The sequence below is a fragment of the Melanotaenia boesemani genome, chromosome 4 (genome assembly GCF_017639745.1).
Source record: "Melanotaenia boesemani isolate fMelBoe1 chromosome 4, fMelBoe1.pri, whole genome shotgun sequence".
NCBI lineage: Eukaryota > Metazoa > Chordata > Actinopteri > Atheriniformes > Melanotaeniidae > Melanotaenia > Melanotaenia boesemani.
This window is the reverse complement of record NC_055685.1, coordinates 7,429,724-7,443,478: the sequence shown is the minus strand read 5'-3', so window position 1 is coordinate 7,443,478 and position 13,755 is coordinate 7,429,724. Positions and strand designations below refer to the sequence as shown.

At 40.8% G+C, this 13,755-nt stretch overlaps 2 long non-coding RNA genes across 2 annotated transcripts; both read right to left on the bottom strand.

The window, feature by feature from the left end:
* Window positions 1-98: 98 nt before the first annotated feature.
* Window positions 99-824, bottom strand: LOC121638463. The gene is made up of 5 exons (XR_006010025.1): window positions 769-824; window positions 637-681; window positions 496-549; window positions 292-345; window positions 99-167 (listed from the first exon to the last, which is right to left on the bottom strand). It is a non-coding gene; the product is annotated as an uncharacterized LOC121638463 (long non-coding RNA).
* Window positions 825-1,537: 713 nt separating this feature from the next.
* LOC121638464 lies at window positions 1,538-2,480 on the bottom strand. Its single transcript, XR_006010026.1, has 5 exons — window positions 2,437-2,480; window positions 2,289-2,342; window positions 1,913-1,966; window positions 1,785-1,838; window positions 1,538-1,592 (listed from the first exon to the last, which is right to left on the bottom strand). It is a non-coding gene; the product is annotated as an uncharacterized LOC121638464 (long non-coding RNA).
* Window positions 2,481-13,755: the final 11,275 nt, after the last annotated feature.

Below are 13,755 nucleotides of genomic sequence, written 5' to 3'. Positions count from 1 at the left end.
CTACTGATTTAGGAAAATGGTCATAATCTCTGGTTGAGGATCTCTGTGGTCATTTCTCTGTGTTTGGTTAAGAGGTTGTTTTGGTAGGACAGAGATGGTCTCTGAGGTCTTACCCTGGCTCCTGGTGATCCTGGAGGTCCATCGGGTCCTCTCTCTCCACGTTCACCCTAAAATGGGAAGAGTTTAGGTTAAATCTGAGCATCCGTGCTCAACGTCTCCCTGGTTCTGGTTCTGCTGGAGGTTTTTCTTCTCAGGTAAAAGTAAAAACAGCCATATGGATTTCAGACTCACAGGTCCTCCTCTGGGTCCGACGGGTCCCACCACTCCCTGCTCGCCACGCTCACCCTGAAAGCAAATAAGACACCAGATCGGATGATTCAGGTGCCGTTTATTTCAAGAGTTCCTACTTTAAACTTGTTATAATCAAAGTGTTTAATGTACTGAACAGCAGAGCGAAGAACGATGTAAAATGATGGATGTGTTTGTTTCCCGTACTTGTTTCCCTGGAGACCCCATCAGTCCTACAACTCCTGGATCTCCTGTACTACCCTGGTAACAGAGGGAGCAAAAGAACCATCCGGTGAATGTAGCTCTCACCATCTCACATGGTACTAAATTATCCTGATGTGTTCATACCTTCACACCCATGTGTCCTTTTTGGCCATATGATCCAGGTAAACCCTGCACAAAGAAAAATGTTCCAATGATCAAACTCTGACCCAAATGTCAAATTGTTACTGATGAATCAATGGCTCAGAGGTCACTTACAGGAAGTCCTTGAGGACCAGCATCACCTGGAGCCCCACTTTTTCCTGGTACACCCTGAAAATAATTATGTTTTTTAAGAACGTCAAAATGCAAACACAAGGGAATCACTCAAAAGAAACATGTTTCAATAAAACTGAAAGGAAAGGGTCCAGGACCAGGGACCAGAGGCTGAATACTGATGGAGACTGACCACTTCACGGGTTTTGGAGTTATCCCAAAATTCAACCTACAAAAAATAACCACTGAGATGAAGTCAGTATTCATTAGAGAAATTAAGTTTTGCCTTATATCCCTGATAACTAATGATTCCTGCATGGATGATGTCTCATACGCAGCAAGTTATTTAACAAGCAGGGAGCAGCTTCTCATCTTTAAACTACCTGTGGTCGTGTATAAATCACAGCTACCTTTTAATAGTGAAAGTAAGAACATTTCCACATGAACAATGTGAATGGACTCAAGGGACTGAACAGCTGTGGAGCCATAAGAAAACCACTAATCAGTGAGGCTAACCTGAAAAAAGGCTTCAACGTTTGGGCCAAATTGTAAAATTTGTGAACTAAAAGAAAGAAACTATTGCAAAACAAACTTGTGCAAAGGTAGAAGGAAGATGGACAAACAGAAAAAGAGAAGTTAGGATGGAAGGAGGTGGAGAAAAGCACGAGGATGTCATGGATGCCTAGACTAGGAAGTAATAATGTATTAATACACAGAGAGTTGTATTTAATGAGTAACTAATTCCAGCTTTTATAGGGTAAAGTAGAGCTCACAGTCTCTCCTTTTGGTCCTGGCACTCCTCTGATTCCCACGGGTCCTTGGTCACCCTGACAAACAACAAACAAGAAAATCTGTAAAAACTACAAACTTCCTAAAGAATTACAGAGGAATTATAAAAGCTTGGGCCCAGTGGAAATGTTTACAGTGTAAACAGCGTGGAAGAAGAGAAAAACTAAGGTAAATGTGAAGTATATACTACATCATGTCTTTAGCTCATTTATCCTGATTGCAGCTCTTACCTGTACTCCCTTCGGCCCGATCTCACCTGTGACTCCTCTCTGTCCTGGATCACCCTGAAAAATGTCATTATTCATCAGTATTTTGTCTTAAACAACAAAGATCATAGAATAAGGAGACAATCACTTACTGGTGACCCCTGGATTCCCCGAGGTCCCACATCACCAGGTTTTCCACGGGGTCCCTGTTTGGGGAATTAGACAAAAAGCCAAATTAACCTGTTTTTCTCATGTTTTCTTCCTTTGTATCTAAGAACAAAGAACTACTTTTTCTTTCTCTTTTAACTAGGAATTTCTTCCAGAATCTCTTGTTTCTGTTGAATAAATAAATTTACGATTTATTTTTTCATCTACTTGTGCATCTTAATTTTGCATCCAGTTTATCTTTAGGCACATAACTATAGGTTTATGGAGAGATGCATGAATGAAGCACTGTCATCTGAAAAAAATTTTCATTTTCTTGCACAGATGACTGGTTTGATTCCTCTTTTTTATTTTGAAACCCACCCTGTCACCTTTGGAGCCCAATATTCCTGGAAGGCCTCTTGATCCACCAGGGCCCTAAAATTACTCAGCAGATAGAGAAGAGTTAATGTGTTTGTTTCCAAATATTTCTCCAGATATTATATTTAGAGACAAAGGTGAACTATGTTACTGGTAGCCCTTGAGCGCCAACTTCACCAGGTGGTCCCTGTTCACCCTTCTCTCCCTGTTGGACATAATGGCAGATTAATGGCGAGATTTGAAATATAGGCATTAGTTTTGTTTTGTTTATCACCTGTTCAGCATCATCACATACCTTGTGTCCTTGTCGTCCGGGCTCACCTGATTCCCCTTTAGCCCCTTTGTGGCCCTGTAGGAAAAAAGTAAAACATCAGCAGCAGGAAAATGGGAAATGCAGTTAATTTTCAGGTGCCACTAAAGGTGAACTTACCTTCATCCCAGGGAGTCCGGCATGTCCACTCAGGCCTGATGGGCAGGCATTGGGACACTGAAAAACACAGCACCTATTTGAGGTCATTGAAAAGCCCCACGACCAGGGATTTCTGCTGATCACGACTCCAAACCAAAACATTTACCACCAACAGACTGATGTTAGTAGAGTTTCACCTGCAGGTGTTTTATAATTCTAACGGTGGTATGGTCCAAAGCGCTAGCAACTTCTTTATATTCTTTTATCCTCTGCAGCAGAACAGCACCTTACATCATATCCTACATTAACTCGACACAAAGAACAAACATATAAACTCTATAAATAAAATGTGTTATTGTTATTCTTTTATGAAATGAAATGAAATGAAAAATACTTTATTAATCCCAAAGGGATTATGTAGCCAATAGTGAAATGTCCCTCTTGAGCTTCTGTATGGGGAAGTGGGCCTTATTGCCTCTAACGCCACCTGTCAAGGACAGATTGTCTTCCGTGGCTTTTAGGAAGCATGACACAGGTAAATGTACATTTTGTAATGAAGATAAAACCATAAGGATGATGAAACTACATCCACAACCTGTGGGGCAGTAGGTCCTGAGAAACTCTGCTTTAAATCATCAGTCTGGTTTGATTCTGCATGTCATGCTTTCCTCTCTCTTCTTCTGTTGTTGATTTCTTTTTCCAGGTGAAATTTGTCTGATTAAGCTTTATTTAATCCACCTGAAAGTGGAGTTTAAGCATCTTTCCCTGCAATACAGAACATCTGTTCCTCTGGTGCGTGAACTGCTTGTAAGACGTTTTATTAACAGATGGGTGCAGATTATTCTACTCACCAGCTCCTCGCCCTGATAAACAGCTGGAGGTCCCTATAAAAAGTGTATGAGTTTAATCAATAACATTCTCTTTTAAAAAGTGCAGAGAAGCATGAAAACATACTGGAACCCCAAATAACATCAACAGCAGACTGGAGATCAAATGTGATCTTTACCCGAGGACCAGCCGCACCAGCAGCACCAGCTTGACCTCGCCTTCCTCTTGCTCCCTATGACAGATGGAGGACATATTTATTCGTCATTAGTACATGTTTTGATGTTTATGTCGGAGAGAAGTTTTTTTATTCTTAAAAAATGGGAAACCAACTCATTTCACAATAAAAACATATTTGATCAGAGTTTCTGATACTCACAGGTGGTCCCACTTTTCCCAGTTCACCTGGCAGCCCATCTGTACCAGGAATACCCTGTTAGAAAACAAACCTGTAGTCACTGTTGGACGTACATGCACAGCACAGACAAGGCACATTTATTTGTATAGCACATTCCATGCCCATGACAATTTAAAGTGCTTTACATTAAACATTAAAAGCACTGCAGCGGGTGCAGGAAGCAATAACAAATGCACTAAAAACAAACTTTAAAAGAAATAAAAGAAAGTAGATAAAACAAACAAAAAAGCTAAAATAAAATAAATAAAATGCAAGCATTAAAGTTCCAGTGTGGGGAATTAACAGTTGTTTTGATAAAAGGCAGCAAACAGAAAAGTTTTTAACCCTGATGTAAAACTGCTGAGTCAGCAGACCTGCAGTTTTCTGGGAGTTTGTTCCACATGTGAGGAGCATAAAAGCTGAAAGCTGCCTCTCCATCTTTAGTTCTGACTCTGGGACAAAACGTAGACCTGACCCTGACGACCTGGTTGGTTCATAACCAACCAAAAGATCCTGAATGGATTCTGGTCCTAAACCATTCAGGTCTTTGTAAACCAACAGCAGTCAGTTCTTTGACAGACGGGAAGCCCGTGTAAAGATAGAACTGTATCCTCTACATTTTTACACAAAGACCCAACTGGCCATTATTTGCACTAAAACATATTTAACATATAATAATAATAATAATAATAATAATAATAATAATAATGCATTTTATTTGTAAAGGACTTACATTGATCGAAAATCTCAAAGGGCTTCAAGAAAATCAATGAAGAAGACGAAAAAAACAAAATTACATCAACACACAGGCAATAAAACAGTAAGAATGAAAATGTCTCTTAAAAAGGAAGGTTTTGAGTCCCATTTTAAAACTTTCCAGAGTCTATGAAGCCCTGAGGTTGTCAGGAAGAGCATTCCACCGGTGAGGGGCCGTTCCTGGTCCTGGTCCTGGTTCTGGTTCTGCGTGGGAGGGGACAGCTTGTGTTTAAAGAGCAGAGGGATCGTGCTGTGGTATATGGGGTGAGACGTTCTGCCAGATATTGGGGGGCATTTCATGGATGCATTGGAAGGTGAGAAGACAGATCTTAAATTCAGTCCGAGCAGAGACTGGGAGCCAGTGTAGTGAATGTAGGAGGGGGTGACATGCTCATATTCTGTACTCTCATCAGGATCTTAACAGCACTGTTCTGAATATGCTGCAGTTTTTGGATGGATTTGCTGGGGATCCTGACAAGGAGTGCTTTCCAGTAGTCCAGTCTGGTGGAGACAAAGGTGTGGACATGCATTATTACACACTGTGGAGTTTAGAAGAATTTCTAAACTCCAGAAGGAGGGGCCTTGTTGAGTTTAGAAATTCTTCTGAGGTTGAAAAAGGCTGTCTTACAGAGGTGTTTAATGTGAGCCTCAAAGGTGAGATAAGGGTCAAACCTGACACCCAGCTTGGTGACTACTGATAGAAAAGGGATATTCTGGCCAGAGAAAGCAAGACTGGAGGTAGTAGATGTTCAAATTTGGGGGGGGGGGGGGGGCGACTAACACTGCTTCTGTTTTGGGGCTAGTGAGCTGTAGGAAAATGTGATTCATCCGCACGTTTATGTCCTCCAGACAGACAGAGGGGGGTGGGATGGATGATGAGGATGATGATGAGGACGATGAGGATAATGAGGAGGAGGATGAGGATGATGCGGAGGACAATGAGGAGGATGATAAGGATGATGATGAGGATGATCAGGAGGATGATGAGGATGATGATGAGGACAATGAGGTAGATGGAGATGAGGAGGATGATGAGGACGAGGATGGCGGTTTTGTATTGGTTTACATATAAAGTTGTGTGTCGGCAGCGTAGCAGTGCAATGAAATTCCAAAGCGACTGATGACTTGAAGGTGGAGCAAGTGCAGAGTGAACAGAATGGGACCAAGCACCAACTCCTGGTGTAGTCACAGATTTGAAGAAACCTGTGCTTCTTCCTGGTCTTCTTTTAAATATCATTTTAAAACAGTGACACTTTCAACAAGAGAAAATTTAATCCAAAAATACCATATTTATTATTTAGACTTGTTTTTCCGGACATGTGTGACAAACAACTCTGGTTCACATTTTTACAGATAAACTTATTTTCATCACGTTTTACCAGACTGAACGTATCACAGTCTCACTGCAGCCACAGAACAGCCTGAAATCTGCCATCAAATCAAAGGAAAGCAACATGGAGTACTCACATCCAGCCCGTCGGCTCCAACTTCCTGTAGGAGAGAAAGCACACAACTTTCTGATGATGCAGCTCTTTCATTTTCAACTCAGAAATAATGACAACATATTTAGATCTGTGGTTTAACATGTAAAGTACAATATCTGCACTTACAGACTCTCCAGGAGGTCCTGCAGCGCCAGGTTCCCCCTAATCACGAGAGCAGAAATATCTGACATCAGACTCATGACAGTTATTTACAAGGCAAGGCTCATTTATTTCTACAGCACATTTCACACAAAAGGGAACACAATATACTAAAAATAACCAGGAGAACCATGCAGAGAGAAGAGTGAGTTACAGAATGTAAGTGAGACTGTGCACACACTGAAAAAGACTCAAAAAAGAAAAACTCTTTAATGTCAAGTCATGTCAAATGAAGTTTTAAGACCTGGGTTTGAATCAGACTTCAAATTTTCTGTTAGTTCGTTCAGGAGCAGAAAATTAAATGCTTTTAGTAGTGGAAAACAAACTTGACCTAGATGATCTTAGCAGCCGTGGTGGCTCATATGGCATCAGCAGATCAGATCTATAATTTGGACCAGAACCATTTATTATTTTTAACACTGCCGATTATTTACAGGTGAAACTCAAAAAGTGAGAATATCGCGCAAAACTTTATTTCAGTAATCCACCTTAAAAAGGTAAACTAATATATACACTCATTATATGCAAAGTGAGATATTTCAAACATTTGTTATAATTCTGATTATACAGTTTATGAAAACCCAAAAGTCAAAATCTCAGAGAAGTAGAAGTGTGAAAAGGTTCGGTGTTGTCACCTCTAAGTGACACAATCTAACCAGCAAAGGACTCCTGAGCATTTAGACGGTCTCATTTCAGTAGAATCCACCATCATAGCGAAGGTTGCTGACCTGCAGAAAACCATCACTGACTCCCTCCACAAGGAGGAAAAGCCTCAACAGGTGATTGCAGAAGAAGCTGGACGCTCTCAGAGTGCTGCATCAAAACATCAATAAAAAGCTGAGTGGAAGGAAAAGTGTGGAAGAAAAAGGTGGAACAACCAGCAGGGATGAAGCAGCTGGAGAGGATGGTCAGGAAAAGACCGTTCAGAGATTTGGGGGAGCTTCACAAGGAGAGGACTGAGGCTGGAGTTCCAGCTTCCAGAGCCACCACACAGACTGATCCTGGACCTGGACTTCACAAGTCGTTTTCCTCTAGTCCAGCTGCTCCTGAACACAACACGTCAGCAGTGTCTTATCTGGACTAAAGAAACCATGACCTGGTCTGCTGAGCAGTGGTCCAAAGGGCTCTTTTCTGATGAGCAAATTTGGCATCTCGTGTGGAAATCCAGGTCCTGGAGTCTGGAGGAAGACCGCAGAGGCAACAATCCAAGACTCTTAAAGTGAAGTGAAGTTTCCAGTTGGTGGTGATGTGGGAGCCATGTCATCTGGTGCTGGTCCACTGGCACCAGAGTCCATGCAGCGTCTACCAGGACATTCTACAGCACTTCATGCTTCCTTCAGCAGAAAAGCTTGTTGGAGATGCGGACTTGATCTTCCAGCAGGACTTGGTACCTGCCCACATTGCCACAAGAACCAGAACCTGATTCAAAGACCAAGGATTACTGGGCTGGACTGGCCAGCAGTCTCCTGACCTGAACCGTAGAAATCTATGGACCCTTGCCAAGAAAAGGATGAGACATGAGACCGAGCGATACAGAAGAGTTGGAGCTGTTATTGAAGCATCCAGGTCTTCATTCCACCCCAGCAGGACCGCAGGCTGATAACATCCATGCCACGCTGCATGGAGTATTAATTAGACTGAGGTTCAAACTGAAACTTTGTCTGGGACTAGAATCCCTGCTGAAACTAATTATGATCAGATATCTGTTTTGTTTCCATGATCTGAGCTAGTGGGAGCATGTAGATGTTGAACATAGGGGGCTCAAAATGGAGCCTTGGGGAACTCCACATGCATCTGTTTGTTTGTAGATCTATAAATTGGGGATTGAATCGAAGATGAGATTGGATGCAATCCATTTGGTCACTGATTCAATATGCCCATTAAAACTGAGTCTAAAATGACATCAAGCCTTCTGGATTGATCAGATGGTTTTAACATTGCTGACTGAAGCTGGACACTGGATGCTCATCTTTGGTTTCAAAGACAATGATTTCAGATTTATTTTTATTTATATGAAGAAAATTCTGAAACATTCAAGGACGGGTTGGTCCAAGCTTTTTCTGGGACCAGAGCTTCAGATAAACAATGCGTTCTGTTTCCCACAGAACCTCCTAGTTGAGATTCAACAAAAACAGATCCATTAATCCAGTTTCAGAGTTTACCTTTGATCCCTTTCGACCCACTGGGCCTGAATCCCCAGGCGGTCCCACAGGTCCCTGCAAAGATGACACGAAACTCTAAAATGTCACGAAAATATTTCATTTACATAATCATCTGTTTTTGAGTCTTTAAACATTATTATTATGTTTACATTTTATGTCCAAATGTTCCAAATACTGTAGTTTATGGATATATTTATAGATCAAAGTTTATTATGACTGCAGATTATGACCAAAGATTTTACCATTTTGTACAAAGAAGCTGTTTTCCATCATTTATGCCACCAGTTATAAATTTATAATGACTACAAGAACCAAAAATATGGTTCTTAGAAAACTGATGGTTTCGCTCATTCTGAGGTAATGAGATGGAGGGTGGGACCTGTTTTCACACTTTTGGCTCCTCCCCTCACCTTCCTTTTCCCTAAAAAAAACAAAAACTCTGGAAACATCACCTAGTTAAGTTTGGAGAGCAGAGAAAGATGGACGACCAAACTCAAAGCTAGTTTGGACAAATTTCTCCGTTGTTTTGTTTCCTTTGCTAACAGTAAAGAAACTCTTCTGTTGTTTGATTTTACAAACGCTTGCTGTAACTTTTCGTGCGTTTTTTTTCTCAGTCTGTCTGACAGCAGAAACACTGCCACCATTCTGCTCCACCTTCTCCAGCACACACTTCTTTCCTGTCAGCCATCTCTAGGCAGCCGATTCTCCTTGCTAACGCCGTTCATGCACAAAAGGACCCCTGTTTCTGTCAGGACGTTATTTGAAACTCTCCCCTAAACAGCCAGATTGGTTTATTCAAGGCAGCTTTTTCTTCCTCAACATTTCTGCTCAGTGGAGGCCAAGACAAACTGTTCACACAGCAGCTGATGTTAATCTCAGGTCGTCCAGCTCAGATCTTCCAGAGATTTAACACATCCTCTCACTCAGAACTTAAAACTGGTCTTCTGGATTAAAGCTGCTGCTGGATTCAAACGTCTTTCCTCGGTTTGTGGAGCAGAAATAAATCAGCTGCGTGAGCTGGAAGAGTGTCTCTGTTTTACTCACATCTGCGCCTGGAAGGCCTGGCGCTCCAGGAGTCCCATCTTTACCGTTGTCTCCATCAGGTCCCTGAAAGCAAAAGAATCAGCTTTAGCACAGTTTATTTTAACTAATAAACCCCAAAGTTAGTTTTTTACTTGGGGAAAAACAAAGAAAAAACAAAAAAATAAAGCTAGCTCACCAGTCCTCCAACCACTGTGGAGTCTTCTCCTCGATCCCCCTGCAGACACATTTAAAGGATATTGAAATGACAGCAGTAGTCATGGAAACACTAGTTTGTTTCAGTGTTTAAGATATTTCTTTCAGGTTTCTTCACAAAACAAAATGAATGCTTGATGCAGCCAGATGTTTCTAAACTTCTGGTTCAGACTGTCTCCTGTAGATCTTTCAGGCCAACCAAAAGCTAACGGATGTTCTGGTGGTCAAGCAGTTACGGTGACGCATCCTCTCATTTCCTGTCATCTCTCTGGTGATGGGTTACAGGAACCAAACACACAACAAATGGTTTTCAATAAGTGTGTTGAGTGCTGATGCAGTCATGTTACTGTTCGCAGTTCACAGAGATGGTTTAACCACAGGACCTCTGCGATTGGATGAAACACACCTAAAAACAAGCTCTGAAGAAGAGAGAACATCATGCAGACTCACATCAATTCCATCCACTCCTGGCACGCCGCCTGGGCCGGGAGGTCCCGGGGGGCCTCTGGGTCCAACGGGGGCCCCTCTTTAAAACAAGCACAAAAATAAGTTTTTAACTTTTTTTTCCCCTGAAATCCATCTCTGAACATCATGCTGCTGCTGCTGATGTGAGGGGCTGTTCACACAGAGAGCCATTGTCTGCAAGATGTCAAGACCAAGGTCATGAAAGCAAGCCTGGTTTCTCATTACAACCCATCAGGTCCCTAATAACAGCATGTGTTCAGATTACTGCTGCTGTCTGGAGCTTATTGCTGTCAGCTGCGTGTGCTGCCACAAAGCAGCTTTTTAGATGAACATCCAAAACAGTCAAAAACACTTTTTAATTAAGTTGGTGAAAAAAATGCTAATTCTGCCTGAATTCCATTTGTTTCTAACAGTCACGCAGCTTATAGCACTTCTAAAGCAGGATATTAAAAATATTGTATTTAATAAATTACTTAAAAGGCTCTAACTACATGTAGTTTTCACAGGTATCATATCAGGAAAAATAAGAACGACGAGGTTGATTTACTTCAGCTTATTTCTGAGCAGCTCAGACAAGCTGAACAACAGGAATATAAAATATAACACAAAAGAACACTGATAAAACTATAAATCAAAGCTAAATATTAACCTCACACTCATTAAATGTTCTATTATAATGCTGCAGAGGAAATAAAACCCAAAAAAGATCCACAGAAGGAAGGAAAACTACACCTATCTCTTACCTGAGCTGAGCAAATCAGCAAGATCTGCAACAAAAGAACCAACAAAGACTCCTGACAGGTCCTGGATGGAGCCATGGTCTTCCCACTGACCCTGGAAGATGCTAAAATTCCCTTTTCCCAGATTAAGCAGGGCTCTCAGACAGTCCACCTGCCAGTGTCCCCCCGACTGAAGCCCCACTGCCTGCTGGAAGGAGACGTTGTAAGAGAGCCCTGATTATCCTTGAGAAGCTGATCCAAGGAGGAGGAGTTCTCTGTACTGGCAATGGTGTGGGATACTTCTGTCTTTAAAAGCTGGAAGACAAAAAGAAATAAATTAATAAAACCCAACCTTGACTGTCACTTAATTACTGTTTTTTTATTGCATTATGATCATTAAATATAATTTTTTTTCTTTACTTTTTCTAAACTTGGGGCATGCTTATAGCTCACCAGACTTTGTTAAGGATTTCAACAACATCTCATGATCCACAGGTAAAACTTGTTCTGTTTTCATTCAGGTAAGTAGCAGAAACTAATTTATCTCATCTCCAAAATGAACAAACTTTATCCACTTTTTAAGACAGGAGCTGCAAACATGAATGCAGTAATCTATGTCTGCCAACTGGGCAGAAACAATCATAAAAAAATTTATAATAAATACAAAGTTTGCTTAATGATTACATAGACATGATACTGTATATTAGATAAACAATCATTTGTAAATTATGATACAAAAGCATGAAATTTACTGACATATCATAATATCAGATTAAATTTATTTTATTTTATTTTATTAAAAGTGATCACGTGACAATTTTATTCTAGATGAGCTTCAATTAATTTTTAAATGCTGAACAAAAGTTGTTGTGTTTTTGTGTTCTCCAGTCCGATAGATGGCGGTAGTTAGTGTATGAACTAACGTCAATAAAGTTAAACAAAGAAGAAGAAGAAAAAACCCGGATGTTAGTTGTTGACGTAAGCTGTCAGGCGCCGTTTTCAAACGGCTGTTGCCCTGGTTACTATGTTGCTTAACAGCGTCCCTGTTTACAAAAACAGTTTTCCTCCAACCGGACTAATTCTTAACAAGAAAACATCTTGAGTTCAGGTAAGATTAGATACGTAAAACGTCTATGTTCAGTGCCATATCAGTACATGTTTGTTTGGAAGCTAGCTGTTCGCTAAGTTATGCCAAGTTAACGTTCATAAACTACGAGTTTTGTCTGGTATCAGGTCACTTCTTTTTTTTCTCAGAACCTGTAAACATTGTTGTATCTGCGGCAGATATTAGTTGTGCTGATTATTAAAGTAATTATCAATAACTGCCTGTCATTTTCTTTTGCACAGACTCGGTCTCAGAAAGACGGTGATGTCAGGCCGAAAAACAAATCCTGTAAGTCCACAGAAAGCTTGTGGTTGTGCTGCAGGCTGTTTGTTGGTTAAAATGACTTGTGATGCGGTTTGCTCTGACGGCATTGCTGACCTCTCATTGGTCAGTACTCCTGCTGTTTTCATTCATTCCCGTCTCTAATTCATCAAACAAATTTGTGTTTGTCATCCAACCAGTGATGACGCAACCGACCATCAAGAAAACAGTTGTCGTGGCCAGGTAAGTTTGAAACCCGGTAATGAAGGATTTAGATTTGGAAAAGCTTGTTTAGCACAGACCAGAATGAGCTTGATGGGGCCAGTACCAGAAGACCTCAGGGGCCGCGATGGTTCATAAGGTAAAAGCAAATCTGAAAGATAAGAAGGCCCAAGACCATTAAGACATTTAAAAACCATTAAGAGAACCTTAACCTGTCCTCAGGAGCACCAGAGGAGGATCAAACCCTCAGATCCATCTGCTGAAGTGGTTTTCTTACGTGGAAACCCAAATCAGTGGCTCTGTACCGTCATCTGCTGGACCTTTAACTTGATTCATTGGTTTAATTTATTGTGCTTATTTTTTGTCCCTGCAGGTATTTTGAGCACAAAATATTCTGGGACAAGTTTAAACCTCCTGGAGAGAAGGAGAGGAGAGCTCTCCGCTCGGAGATTAAGGCAAGAAAACATGTCTGCAGTGCAATCTGTTTAAAAAATGGCTGTCTCGAACTCTTTGTTCATGTTTAGATGCCGTCATTTTATTCCTTTTGTTCTTTTTTGTAAACTGATAAACAACAATTCTGACGTGTCAGCTGTAAAGGTTTTTCTCCAAGGCTTCTAAGATTTCTAAGATAGAATTCTAAGACATGATCTGAGGTAAAAACGAAGCTTCGCTCGGTTAAATGTGTGGTCCTGATTCAGACATGAATCATCTGACCTGAACAGGTGATGAAAACATTGATGTAACATGTGTCTGAAACATGCTTTCTGTCTTCTTTCTCCTCAGGAGAAACTTGCCTACCAGCCGCCACCTGTAAGTACTGCACCTGTTAGCTGCTTTAACCAGTTTTTCCTCAGTCTGGTACAAGATCATGAGTCCAGTTTTGTCTGGTATCAGGTCCAGCTGCTTTGTTTTCTCCTTCAGCTCCATCCATCTTAATCGAGACTGGTCCATTAGGTTTTTCTATTCTATTCTATTCTACAGTCATTTAGCAGACGCTTTTATCCAAAGCGACTTACATTTGAGAGGAAGAACAACACAAGCATGAATTCAAACAAGATGGGACGTCATAATTAAGTGATAGTCAGACCGCTTTTGAGTCCAGTTGGACCCAGGTGCTGTCATGTAGTGCTAGTGCAGTGCATATAATTTTTTTTTTTTTTTTTTTTTTTTTTTTTTAGTAATTTTATTTAAATACAAGATCACGATTTCATCAAACAATATCAACTAGGTCATAAGTGCATGATTTCATCACATAATATCAAATTGGGCA